Below are 12,576 nucleotides of genomic sequence, written 5' to 3'. Positions count from 1 at the left end.
CCCCACAGCTGTTAGTTACGTCTGGAACGTTCGATCACACCTTACGGCAGGGAACGTAACGCCGTCCCGGAAGATCCACCCATTAAGCAGTCTTCCTCAAGAGGGCGCTTGAGAAATGTTCTATCGGTGGTGCAGTCGGGACAGAAAAACTAATAAATATTGATACAAATAAACTTTACTGTAATTTAATAGTAATTAAATATTATAAAAACAAACGGCATAGAGTATATATACATATATATTTAAATAATATTTATTCCCAAAACATCTGAGCCGTCAAAGTCCCGCCCATTTCCGGATTCGTCATTTCGCGCCTAGAATTGTAAAAAGAAATCGCGCCAACAGCTCATTTAAATAAAGAAAACCCTTTTGATGAAGTTCGGGTAGGAGAGAAGAAATCAAACTTGGAAAATAAAATATTAGATTTACAGTACATTTAATTAATTGTGTAGATGAGCACTTTGTTAAGAGCACTCATTGAGAAAGTTTATGTCAGAGAAACGAACAAGTCACGTCTAAAATTGATGAAGTGGATGCAAAGAAAAAGGTTACTCCATGCTCAAATGAAATGTAGGCGATGCAAGAAATGCATGAAAATGGTGACGTCTTCTTGTAAAGATGGTTGCATCTGGTAAGTATCTGATTGATTGATTGATTGATTGATTGATTGATTGATTGATTGATTGATTGATTGATTGATTGATTGATTGATTGATTGATTGATTGATTGATTGATTGATTGATTGATTGATTGATTGATTGATTGATTGATTGATCTCTAGTGCCATTTCCTCCATAACTGTCTGCACATTACATTTCTAATTCTGTCCTTTTACTGCAATATTGCATTGCATTGTGTTTAGATTTTCACAGGGTCTCCATATGCGACAGGTGGATATGATGCTAGATGACATCTCAAATAGTAGTGCGACCCTGTCCAAGATGTCCATGAAATTGCGAAGTGTATGTGTGAGAAGTATGCGGAGGCTCAGGAAAAAAAGAGGACAAAAAGTTGGTGGGCTCAACATATGTGTACACATTGATGAAAGCAAGTTTCGCCGCAGACGAAAAGTAAGCCATGAATTCAGAAAACATAAATATTCTCTTCAAATGTGGATGTGTACACTGTAAAATAATCATAATTTTACTAAAAAAAATAACTGTGATTTTTTTCAGTTTGTTTTGTTTTATTTTAAATTGTGGTCAAAACTCTGTAAAATTATCTCTAAATTACTTAAACAACTACTTGGCTGTTCATTTAGGCATTATGACATTAATGACAAATTACACTAATTCACATTTTTTATACAGAAAATGTACTATATTTTTATGCAGTACTTTTTCTGTTTTCTTAAATTACGTACAAATGTATGTAAAATTACAAAAATAATCTGTAATTAATACAATAACAAAAACATTAGAAGATAAAACGGCCAAATGATTGGCAGCAACAGTTGCCAAACAAAAACCATAAACAAAACTAACTATCTTTAGGTTTATCTACAGGCATTTCCTGAATTATTATGATCAAACATCTTCACTGTAAAAATAAATTAATTAATAAATAAAAATAATAATAAAATGTCACATGACTGGCAGCAACAGAACAATAAACACTAACAGATCTCTCCAGATCTCAGCATCTTCACTCAGTTCAATCCCGTCTGACTTTATTGCTTTCACACAAAACTTCGTATTAAGAATTAACAGAGGTTCAGTTTACTGGTGTAATTAGGTTTAGTTGGTCTCTTGACCCTTGACTTTTTAACATCTGTTTTTTCTCTGGCTGCTGTAACTGTGTGTTTCTAAAGCACATTTGTTATAGCAAAAATTGCGAGAGAGAAAATCTGATCAGATGACGTTTTACTTATTGTTGCTTTATAGAAAGACAGTAACTGTGTAATTGCTGATGCAGTGATAGTTTCATTAGCTCACTTGTGTGTGCTGTTGCTAGCTAATGGTTAACTGCAAAAGATTTACAACTTACAGAGAATGTTTCACAATAATAATTCAAGAAATCCTTGTAAAGTAGCAATACTTTTTGTGAAACATTCAAGAAAAAATAGGATATTTTAGCTTAATCTTACAGTTTTTGTTTGGCAGCAGCTTCTACCAGTCATTGACAGTGTTTTTTTGTGTTTTTTTAACGATGTTTAACCATTATTTCCATTAATGGTAAATGTTTGGCAGCCTGTGCTGCCATGCATTTCACCATTTAAAAAAAAAATGTTTACAGTGTAGACAAGACACAATATTGTTATATTGTTCTAATAAAACAAAATTGAGATCTTGTAAATCCTTTTTGTAAGACTAACAACATTTGGATTATCAGTAGGCCTGTCAGTTGACCATTGCTACAGAACGTTTAACAGACAATCTACAGATACTACCCTGATGAGAGTAAGTAGATATGCACTTGCAAAGTAACTTATAGTCAACAGACTATCTATAGGGGGACCATCAAAATAAAGTGTTACCATCCCCGGATGGTCTACTATTTCAGGTCGATTTTTGAAGTGTGGATCCGTGCACACTCTGATGGCTAATATTACCCACAATCCATTGCGCTTTGACGAATGATTCGGTTCAGACTTACAAACACAAATTAATTAATTTTTTTAAAACTACAAACATGGCGGATGTGCGCGACCGACAGTTAAGTAGGGTAGAGAGGTTTAGATAAAGAGTTCAATAAAGGGTTACTAATAATCAACATTTAACTTGTAAAAAAATGTCTTTAATGTTATCTGTGTTAGGATATTTCATCTACAACAACAACAATGTGAATTATTATAAACATCCGCTTGGCCATTAACTGTTAAATGCATCATTATTCAAAAAAAATTAGAGCAGAATTCTATGCATAAAAACTGAACAACAAAATATAAAATTTTCCAGTCAAACTCCACATATTAGAAAACTGAATCAAAAAAGTGAACTGGAAATCCCTATTAATGATTTACTTATAGAGTCAATGCAGAGGAGATATCAGCGGGACGCTAAAAAGAAGAGCAGGATGGAGAAGAAGAGAAGCAGAAGTGACCAGACAGGAGACATGATCCTGATGGCTAAGGAACTTCTTCGGATAATTCGGCAACATGAACGTGTAAATAAACGGTTGATGAAAAGGGTTAAACAATTTATTGAAGTTAATGAGTTTAATTTGAAAATGGAAACTTTGCGAGGCGAGGTTGACTGTTTGAAAATTCAAAAAGCCAGCACCGCCTCCAAAGTATAGACATATAAACAGTTAACTGACATCCTGTCAAAAAGCGAGAGCAGGTGTCGCTATCTGGGTTAACAGTTAACGAATGGAAAATGCTGAGGTGTGAAAACTCGCTCGTATATTTTTGAAAAGGTGTTGTTATTGTCTAGTAAAGAAGATGCGGAATTGTGGTTAAACAAAAAAGGTCAGACATCCTGTGTTAGCATATAGGAGATAAACTCTGTTTGAACTTCTTTGCATATATTTTTGGAGATGCACGTGTGTGTGTATGCTGTGCTTGATGTTATGATGGAATGGTCTCGCAACCCGCTGAAGCAAGGGGTGTGACCAAGTGCTTAGAGTAACTTGCATTTACCCAATAGGGGAGATTTTAGGAGATGCTTTGCAGGAGAGGAAGATTGTATACGCCCTCTCCTATATAATCCAGTGCTTTATGATTTTGCGGGGCCGAAAATCGGGTGAAGACTATACGTTGTTACTTTCTTGATATATGCTTATGAGTTATTGTTTTAATAAAGCAAAACTATTTGAATATGGTGATTCGATAAACTTTATTTTAAACAAGTGTCTGAGTAATTTATTAAGAGTAATTCATTATCTGAATTTCTTCATAAAACTCCAAAGTGAGCTTCATAGTGGTAAGAATTCTGCTGAGCTGATCAGGACATTTTGCTGAGGATCCTGGATCTCATGTTACACTTCCCATCTATATAAGAGGTAAGGGCTTTATTTGTTTATGACAGCTGCTGATGGGGGAAAGATGTAATTATAAGATTATTTGGCTCTTTATATGCGAAGTGATATAACATGGCGCCCAACGTGTGAGGCTCGAATAATGGAGTGGAAAATTCAAGGATAATAGAGAACGTATAGTAACCCAGAAAGTCCTTGCAGATCACGACCACAATAGTAGTTCAAAAGGACTGTTGTCTTTTTCGTGCGCGCAGGCTTAAGTAAAGACCTGAGAAATAAAGACAAAGGACTCAATGAATTCTCGGAGGAGAACGAGTCCTGTTTGAGTGTAAAGCTAAATCAAGAGCGGATTCAAAAGTGAAAGTGAATTATAATGGGGCAAATGATGACGGTCAGCCTCATCGCTCAAGATCTAGCTGGAAGATTAGATTGGATTAATCCCACACAGTGTAGATGTGGTTCTGGTCAAATTCCGTGGCACGAAATAAGGATGATGTCTTCAGTGGTGAATTTCAGGATATGCGAGGGAGCGGAAATCCCACCCTTTATCTATTCGAGTAGAGGGGGAAGGGAGGGATATCCCAAAGGTTTGACGATTTCGAGACAGAAATCAGAAATATACCCACCAGAAGTTGGGATGACCTCGAAGAAGTTGATATGGGGGAAGGATCCGAGCGCAGATCCTTAGCTCCCAATTTTATTCCCCGTAGAGAGGGGAATAGAAGCGCCCTAGATCCAAGTGCTCCACAGCGGGAAAATCCAGAAAGCCCAGATGATGAGTTTTCATCAGAAAATGAGGAACCGCTTAGGATATATTTCGGCAAAGGCAGGAATTTAATTATGCTTAAGGAAGGGCATTTGGAAGTAGAGGAGGAAGCTAGCGTTTTAGTGAACGCGGCCAACACCGAACTCCAGCACGGAGCGGGGGTAGCAGGTGCCTTTCGAAAGCACGCAGGGCAAAGGTTTCAGGATGAATCAGATCGAACAATAGAGCGCAGGAAAAATCCCATAAGGACAGGCGATGCAGTTTTACAGAAAAAAAGGAGGGCCGAATGGGAATCCTGTAATACATGCAATAGGCCATAAGAAAGGACAGAATGGTGACATAGCAGAAGAATTAACAGTGATTCTCACATTGGACACTTTAATAGACAATATATGTAAGTTGGCCAGAGATAATAAATATCGCGCAGTAGCTATGCCCATAATTTCAGGAGGGATTTTTGGATTTAATGAAATCACAATGGGCGCAGCCCTAGTGAACGCGTTACTAAGGAAAACATATCGAACTGACTGGCCTAAAGCATGGATGATCTGTCACCCAGATCCCATAATCCTAGAAAACATAACTACGAGAGTGAATCAGGATCAGGATTCTGGGGAAGGGAGGTTGAACCAGGGAGCTGGTATTATACAGAGACCGACCAGTACCGAGGCCGAGGTGCCAGAGGAAAGGGACCCAGATCCTGAATGGCCAGAGCTGAGGCGAACGAGAACAGCTAGGGGGAGAAAAGACAGGGTAGAAAACACGTTCCCCAGATTAAAGCTGGGAAAGAGTTATGAGACTTTTCGACTAGGAAAAAGCTTCTATAAACCCACGCATGCCGCGAGCAGGAAAAGAGAAAGAGCTTTAGACAGGATACATAAATGGGATGAGGAATATGCCCCAGGAATAACCTGTGGACAAGTTTGGAGCATCTTGAACGGAGGGAATGCAGTTCAGATTTTAGCAGACCCCTCACTAACACAGCGAGGTAAGAGAGCGATATTAGCTCAAAAAGATTTGACAAGCCAGGCCGCATTGGAAAGGATAATTAGAAGCGCGGTCAGTAATGACCTGTTCGAAGAATATTATTCTGATGTGGGACCAGAAAGTGACAGCGCAGACAGTGACTTAGAGGAGAATTGGGAAGATTCAGATTATGAACAGTTAGTGGTTAAAAGAACAGAAAGAAATGTGACACCTATCCCTGTCAGAGCGGCGCGAGCGCCGAGAAGGCTCCGCTTCAGAGACAGAGCTCCGGAGCCAGACATTCAGCCAGAGAGGGAAATTCATCCAGAGAGGGAAATGAATCAACCAGTGGAGTTTGATGCGCTAAATCAGCATTTAGAGGCACTACATTTAAGGACACCAGGTCAGAGAAGGCCAATAACTCCCATAAATCAAGTGCGCTCCCCTAGACAAACAGAGATTAATTCGATGGAATCCAGAGTTACTCTGGAAGAATTAATGAAGAAAGATCAGGAAATGAAGCTTCTGAAAAAGGCCAAGCTGAAAAATACCACAGTGAAAGGAAAAGTCAGAGAGAGCTGGTTCGTTATGGTGAACAGATGAAAATATCTGGCGAATCAATAGACTCACATATTTTAGCCGAGTTTGGACTGCATGGAGGTAGGAAATTAGCGAAGACCCTTGAAGGGTTAATACCTACTAATAAAGAGGAAGTCGAACAGGAAAGATTTGAGGAGAAATGGCGAACAGTAGGCTCTTTAACAGCCTGTCAGGAAATAGCCAGGAAAGGCGTCGAGGGGATCTTGAAACATATATTTCAGGGAGTAAAAAGAAATGCTCTGGTGGGGGCAAAGGAATTTCTCCTTTATGGTCCGGAGACTTCTTCAGAAGAATTAGAGAAGGCCTTAATTCGATTTGACAGGAAAACTGAAATAATTCAGACAGACAGAGAAAAATAGAATAATAAACCACCGCAGCAAAAGGACCTACCCAGGCGGTCAAGCCGTGAGAGAAAGCCATACAATCGCCATGAGCGAGAGACCAGACCCCCCTCCCGCACAGAGCGCAGAGCAGATGAAAAATGGAAAAAAGGGCCAGAGAGGGGAGAGAGAAACAGCCCTAAAAATGCATCGCAGGGAGAAAAGAGATTTAGGGATCAATCGAGGCCTAGAACAAATCGAAATGACAGTAATAGGGAAAAAGGTAATTACATAAGTCCCGAGAAATGGAACAAATTGAGCGCTGAAGAAAGGGCGCGGATCATAGCAGAAAGGGGAAAAAGCAGGCCAGAAACTAAAATAGGCAGAGTCAAAATACAAGACAAGCAGGAAAGAGCCCCTGCAGAGACAGAGGAAGTGCAAGTCAAGAGAAAAAGAAACAAAAAGAGAGATGCTGAGGTTAAGGAGGAATAGCAGGTTTCGGCTCCCCTAAAGAAAGCTCTATTAAGAACGAAAGAAATTAATCAAAGATTATACAAGACATATGATGATACTACTTTTAGGATTGATACAGGAGCTGATCACCGTGTTATTAAACCCACAGAAAAACATGACGAATTTAAAGAAGTAATTACATTAGAGGATTTTGATGGTAATTCGAGAAATAAAGATGGTTGGAGAAAAAAGAAGTAATAAATGTAGTTCTTGGAAGTGAAAATCTCCTTTGTCCGGATGATTTAATCAAAATTGGCAGGATAGGAGTTGTTGATCAAAATAAAGAAATAGAAAGAATAGTAAGCTAATCAGAATTAAGCAATAAAGGGGAGCTGAAAAAAATTCTGAGAAAATATACAAATAGTTATTCAAAAAGCAAGAATGACTGCGGCAAAGTCCAATCTGAATATGAACATGTGATCCAAGGAGGAATTCCCCCTCCCCAGAGGCAATGTAAAATTAACAGCTTAGCAGAAAAGGAAATTGCCGAGACAATTAAGGAGCTGACAGAGCAAGGAATTATCAGGAAGCTGCCAAAAGGCGAATTGGCACCCACTAATGCTCCTTTGCAGGCGGTGCCAAAACCTGATGTTTCCTGGAGATTAGTAACTAATTATAAGGCCTTAAATAAAGTTACAGTCCCTGATAATAGGTATTTAATTAATTGTGGAGAAGTAAGTGCAGAGATAGGCAGAGAGAAAAACTGGCTGTTAAAAATGTACTTAGCTAACGGGTTTTGGAGCATTACTCTGGCGGAGGAGAGTCAATTAAAAACTGCTTTTACTTTTGGAAGTGACCATTATGTATGGACCAGGCTCGCACAAGGGCTGAAGAATGCGCCAAATGAATTAATGATGTAGAAGATTTTAATTAATCAAAATGTAAATTGTCAGGTATAATCGGTGTGAATGTGGCCATTTATGTATTAAGTTATTCTACTATTATAATCATGTGTATTTGCCTGCATGTATAGAAAACTGTATGAGAATGGTATGTGCAGACATATGGTGAAGTACATGATAAGCACATGATGGCACATAATGGGGCCCTTATTTTCACAGAACATCAAATTAAGGCCTCATGACTGCATCGTGATGATCCCATAACAAATATGAATGAAACCTTTAAACAAGCCTAGAGAACGAACAGTATATAAGAGAGTACAGAAAAAGAGTCTGGAGATTGCTCTGGAGAGTTCTCTCAGGTTTTATTGTCTCTGAATATAAAACCTCTTCTGGCATCAAAACTCCAAGACTCTGAGAAAGATTCTTCACAGCAGCGGCGGAAGCCACCACATTGGCAGCAATAAAGAAAATTTTATCAGGAATTCCAGTTACAGTATATATTGATGATATTTTGATATCGTCGACGAATGAGGCAGAACACTTGAGACTGCTAGAACAGACACTAGACAGAATAACAGAGGCTGGTTTAAAACCTAGCCTGAAAAAGATGGAAATTGGAAAACATGAGGTAGATTTCCTAGGATTTAAACTGGGTAAGGACACAAAAGCTCTAACGACGAGCACCAGAGTGAAGCTGGTGGAAATGGAACAGACAGGGCCCCCTCAGTCCAAGAAACAGCTGCAATCGCTGCTAGGAACCCTGAATTATATCAGGGGATTAATACCCAAATATTCTAGGGAGGCAAAAGTTCTCTATCAGGGAACGAAAGAAGGAAAATGGAAATGGACAGAACAAATGGAACACGCCCATTTGAAATTAATCAGAATGGCCCTTAATAGTGGTGCACTCGAGAGGTGTGATGAGACAATTCCCTTACAGGTTGAGGTTTCAGAGAGAGAGGATGAAGTCACCCTAACGCTCTCCAATGAGGGGGGAAGGTGCCCTCTTGCCTTTCTCACACATCAGCAGGAAGCAGCAATGAGGCGTTATCCAGAAAATGGAGCCGAGAGGGTACTGGCTTCTGTGACTAAGCGACTTTTGCAATTGAAAGCAATAGCAAAAGAACAGCCCATAATAATTTTTTCCATGGCAGGAGAGCTCTCCAGGTTAAAGAAAAATCTAGTGATGAACCAGGCTTACATCCACAGTCATCGATTTGACCAGTGGAGCTTGATTCTGAATGATAATCAGCTAGACTGGCGAAGAACGAAGCAGAAAAGGGAAGAAAAAATGACCAGATATCATAAAGACCACAAAAACCTCGCGAAATATTTTACTAATGGTAGTGAAAGAGCAGGGAGAGTATGATGGGGCTATTTAGTCAAACAACACGGACAGCTGATAACCTCGCAGAGTGATGAGATTGAAGGGACAGCCCAGCTAGCAGAGGTGACAGCTGTGGAGCTTCTTAGAATTGACAAGACAGTTGACCCTGAGTGGTCAGCTAAATATCTACAGTGGATCTAAAATATGAATAGTTAATTATAACTAGTTATGGTTAATTATTCATATTTCCCCATGAGCTGATTCGCTACAGCGCACTTCAAAAGGCAGCTTAATTAGGGCATAATGAGATCGTCTTAACCAGCGATTCTGAATATGTCACGGATGGTATCAATAAAGAACTAGATAAATGGAAGGCTAATGATTGGAAAAGCATAGCTGCTCTGTTAGAAAAAGTAACAGCCCACACATATCATCAAGCAAGCCATACATTGCAGGCAACCAAGGCCACTGAGGGTAACAGGCAAATTGATAAAATGATAGGGCGAGTGAAACTTCAGGAAGTAACAGAGTTATTTCAAAAGTTGCATAACGAGTTAAACCATCCGAGTGTAAATATGATACAAGTGGAACTTAGATTAAGGAATCTAAATATCCCGAACTGGCGAACTCGCTATAGGGAAGTAAGGAAGGAATGTCAGGTCTGCAGAAAATTTATGACAGCGAAAGGCTGCGTAGAGAGCGAGCTGCCCAAAGCGTTTCCAGGGCAACAAATAAGCATAGATTTCGCGGGGCCTCTGAGGCCGTGCACGTGCAGAGGAAACTGTTATTTCCTGCTTGCTATTGACAACCATACCAAAGACAACATGGTTTGGCCCATGAGATCCGCACTGGAAGAAAAAGTAGTGGAGTGCTTAAAAGAGTGGATTAAATGGCGCGGGAAGATGGGCAGTATCAGAGCGGACAACGCGCATAATATAAGCGGTAAACTAGTAGAAGATTTCTGTAAGGAGAATAAAATCATACTAGTGAAAAGCATAACCTACAGGCCCGAGACTAACGGGATTGCGGAACGCGCCATTCGTTCTGTAAAGGAATGGTTTGGAAAGAATAAGAACCTCGGAGAATGGGATACGCTTATTGATAAGTGTTTATTGCATCTCAACAGGTGTAATGCAGTGAACTTGAAGGAAAGAGAAATTGCTGAGAATTCGAAGTTTAAAGTCAGAGATGAAGTCATTATTACCAGAAGAAGGAAGGTAGGCAAGTTCTCAGAGGGCTCGGGAGTGATTGATACAAGATGGTGGCACGTCTTTCTGTCTGTGCGTGATTGAGTGGTTGATGTTTGTTTGTTCATGGGATATTTGCCAACTATTCATTTTGTGAACTTTCGTAAAATATAACTATAATATAGAGTCGGAATTCGTCATACTTGATGGTTGTTTTATGATGCTAATCCGTATAGTTTAAATCGAGACTGACATCCTCAGTGAACTGGCACTTCGCTAGTTCTAGCAGTGCATTTTAAAAATGCACAGTATCCGTATAATCCCAGTCTGAACAAGTGGTTACGACCATCAAGCTGGTACGGAAATTTACCTGGAGCTGTGGTTTGCTTTTTCGCCGTTTCTGGGGGATCTGGCTTGAGCTGGCTGGTCGGTGCCCGCTGAGTTTGATGGGTCTGGTCTCTTCATGATGAAGGAAAGTGCTTTTTCTTGTTCTTGCTGCTGGTTTTTTAGATATAGCCTGATGTTTTAGAGGTGGCTGGCCTTGATTTTGAATTTTTTGCCCGCAGCATTGCCTCACTCGCTGGGCTTCCTGTTTACGAGTGACGAAACGCAACATCATCAGTCGCCGCTGAGAAACGGATAACCCGTACTGGATTTTTCCGTCGCTGACCTGGACTTTATCATACCTAGTCTTGTTTTTTCTTTTGGATGCCCGGGTCCTATGTAATATTTTGTCTTTCTACGTCTGGGTGGTGCGATGGGCATGGAGAGAAAGAAGTGGTTGCTCCTTGCTTTTTTCTGTTTCACTTTTTCTTTGTTCTTATTTATCTCTGGGAGCACCAGCTACTGGAATGGCTATTCCAGTCCAGTGCTCCCAATACTGTGTGAATCATATGAACGCACGTGCGCATTTGGTTGTTCACTTAATGTCGCATCACTCCCTCTGCCCCTATTTTTCTCCTCTGATACTGTTGACTTGGTCTGTTTGTCTAGTATTATGATGTTTTGTGACAATTTTACCACTATCTCCTGTGTGTACCTAGATTCCAATTTTGGTCGGAGAAGCAATGAATCGTACAAGAAATAATTTAAGCTAAAATGTTTAATTGCTTTATTACGGTTGATGTCAGGAAATGTGCAGCCAAACCCAGGCCCAGACACCCCTATAGGCTTTACCACCCCGGCAGATTTTAAAGAAAGGTCTGGTCTTGGTTTCTTTCATTTGAATGTACGCAGTCTTGTACCTAAAATTGACATGTTGCGTATCTGGGCTCACTCTACAGATACTGATGTAATTGTCTTGTCTGAAACTTGGTTAAGTAAATCGGTTTCAGATAAAGAAGTCAATATAAGTGGTTATAATGTTTTTAGGACCGACCGCCCTAATAGAGGTGGGGGTAGCGGTGCTCTGCCCTCCTTAATGCAACTCCTTTCTGATTTGAACTCTAAGGAATTAGTAGCCTTCGGAGACCTAAATTGGAACTGGTTACAACCAGTATCTGATGATTTCAGAGCTTATTGTGATTCATTAAATCATCTTTTCAGATGTTGACAGTCCCACATGGCTAAACTTCAAAAACCAACCAAAAAATCATCGCTAATAGATGTGATTCTAACTAACGTTCCTTCAGAATTCTGACTGGCTGGTTTTCAGGCAACTGCGTAATGCATGTACTCTAAAAATTAGAAAAGCCAAAGCTGACCATTTTCTTTCTCAAACTACTCATAACCTAAATAACCCATCAAAATTTTGGAAAACTATCAAATCATTATCAGAAAACAGTACATTTCCAGGAATTTCCTTCAAGCATTATGATAGACTCTCAAAAACTTACGGACAAGACCAAAATACTTGAATGTTTCAATGAACATTTCATAGCCTCAGGATTTTTATTTGAATCACTTAATACTCAATATGGGTGTTCCTCTACAGTGGAGACTGTTGGTTTGGATCCTTCTAGTCAGTCTTTTAGTTTTAGTCCTTTTATAGCTTCAGACGTAAATAAAGCCCTCAAGCATTTGGACATGACAAAATCTGCAGGCCCTGATAAATTGGATCCTTATTTTTTAAAGCTAGCAGCAAATTTTATTGTAGTGCCTTTAACTAATATTTTTTGCTTAAACACAAATGCC

The 12,576-nt window shown here is 39.5% G+C and overlaps 1 long non-coding RNA gene across 1 annotated transcript in view; it reads left to right on the top strand.

Moving 5' to 3' along the window:
- Positions 1–6,160, top strand: part of LOC107570357 (uncharacterized) — a 17,391-nt gene extending 11,231 nt beyond the window's left edge. The window contains exons 2-4 of the long non-coding RNA XR_001607024.1: positions 2,336–2,339; positions 4,409–4,414; positions 6,145–6,160. This is a non-coding gene — a long non-coding RNA (uncharacterized lncRNA). The remainder of the gene's footprint in view (positions 1–2,335; positions 2,340–4,408; positions 4,415–6,144) is intronic.
- The last annotated feature ends 6,416 nt before the right edge of the window (positions 6,161–12,576 follow it).

The sequence above is a fragment of the Sinocyclocheilus grahami genome, unplaced genomic scaffold (genome assembly GCF_001515645.1).
Source record: "Sinocyclocheilus grahami isolate Dianchi unplaced genomic scaffold, SAMN03320097.WGS_v1.1 scaffold1446.1, whole genome shotgun sequence".
In the NCBI taxonomy this organism is placed as follows: Eukaryota; Metazoa; Chordata; class Actinopteri; order Cypriniformes; family Cyprinidae; genus Sinocyclocheilus; species Sinocyclocheilus grahami.
Note: the sequence above shows the minus strand (reverse complement) of the source record. Positions and strands in the feature narration are given on the sequence as shown.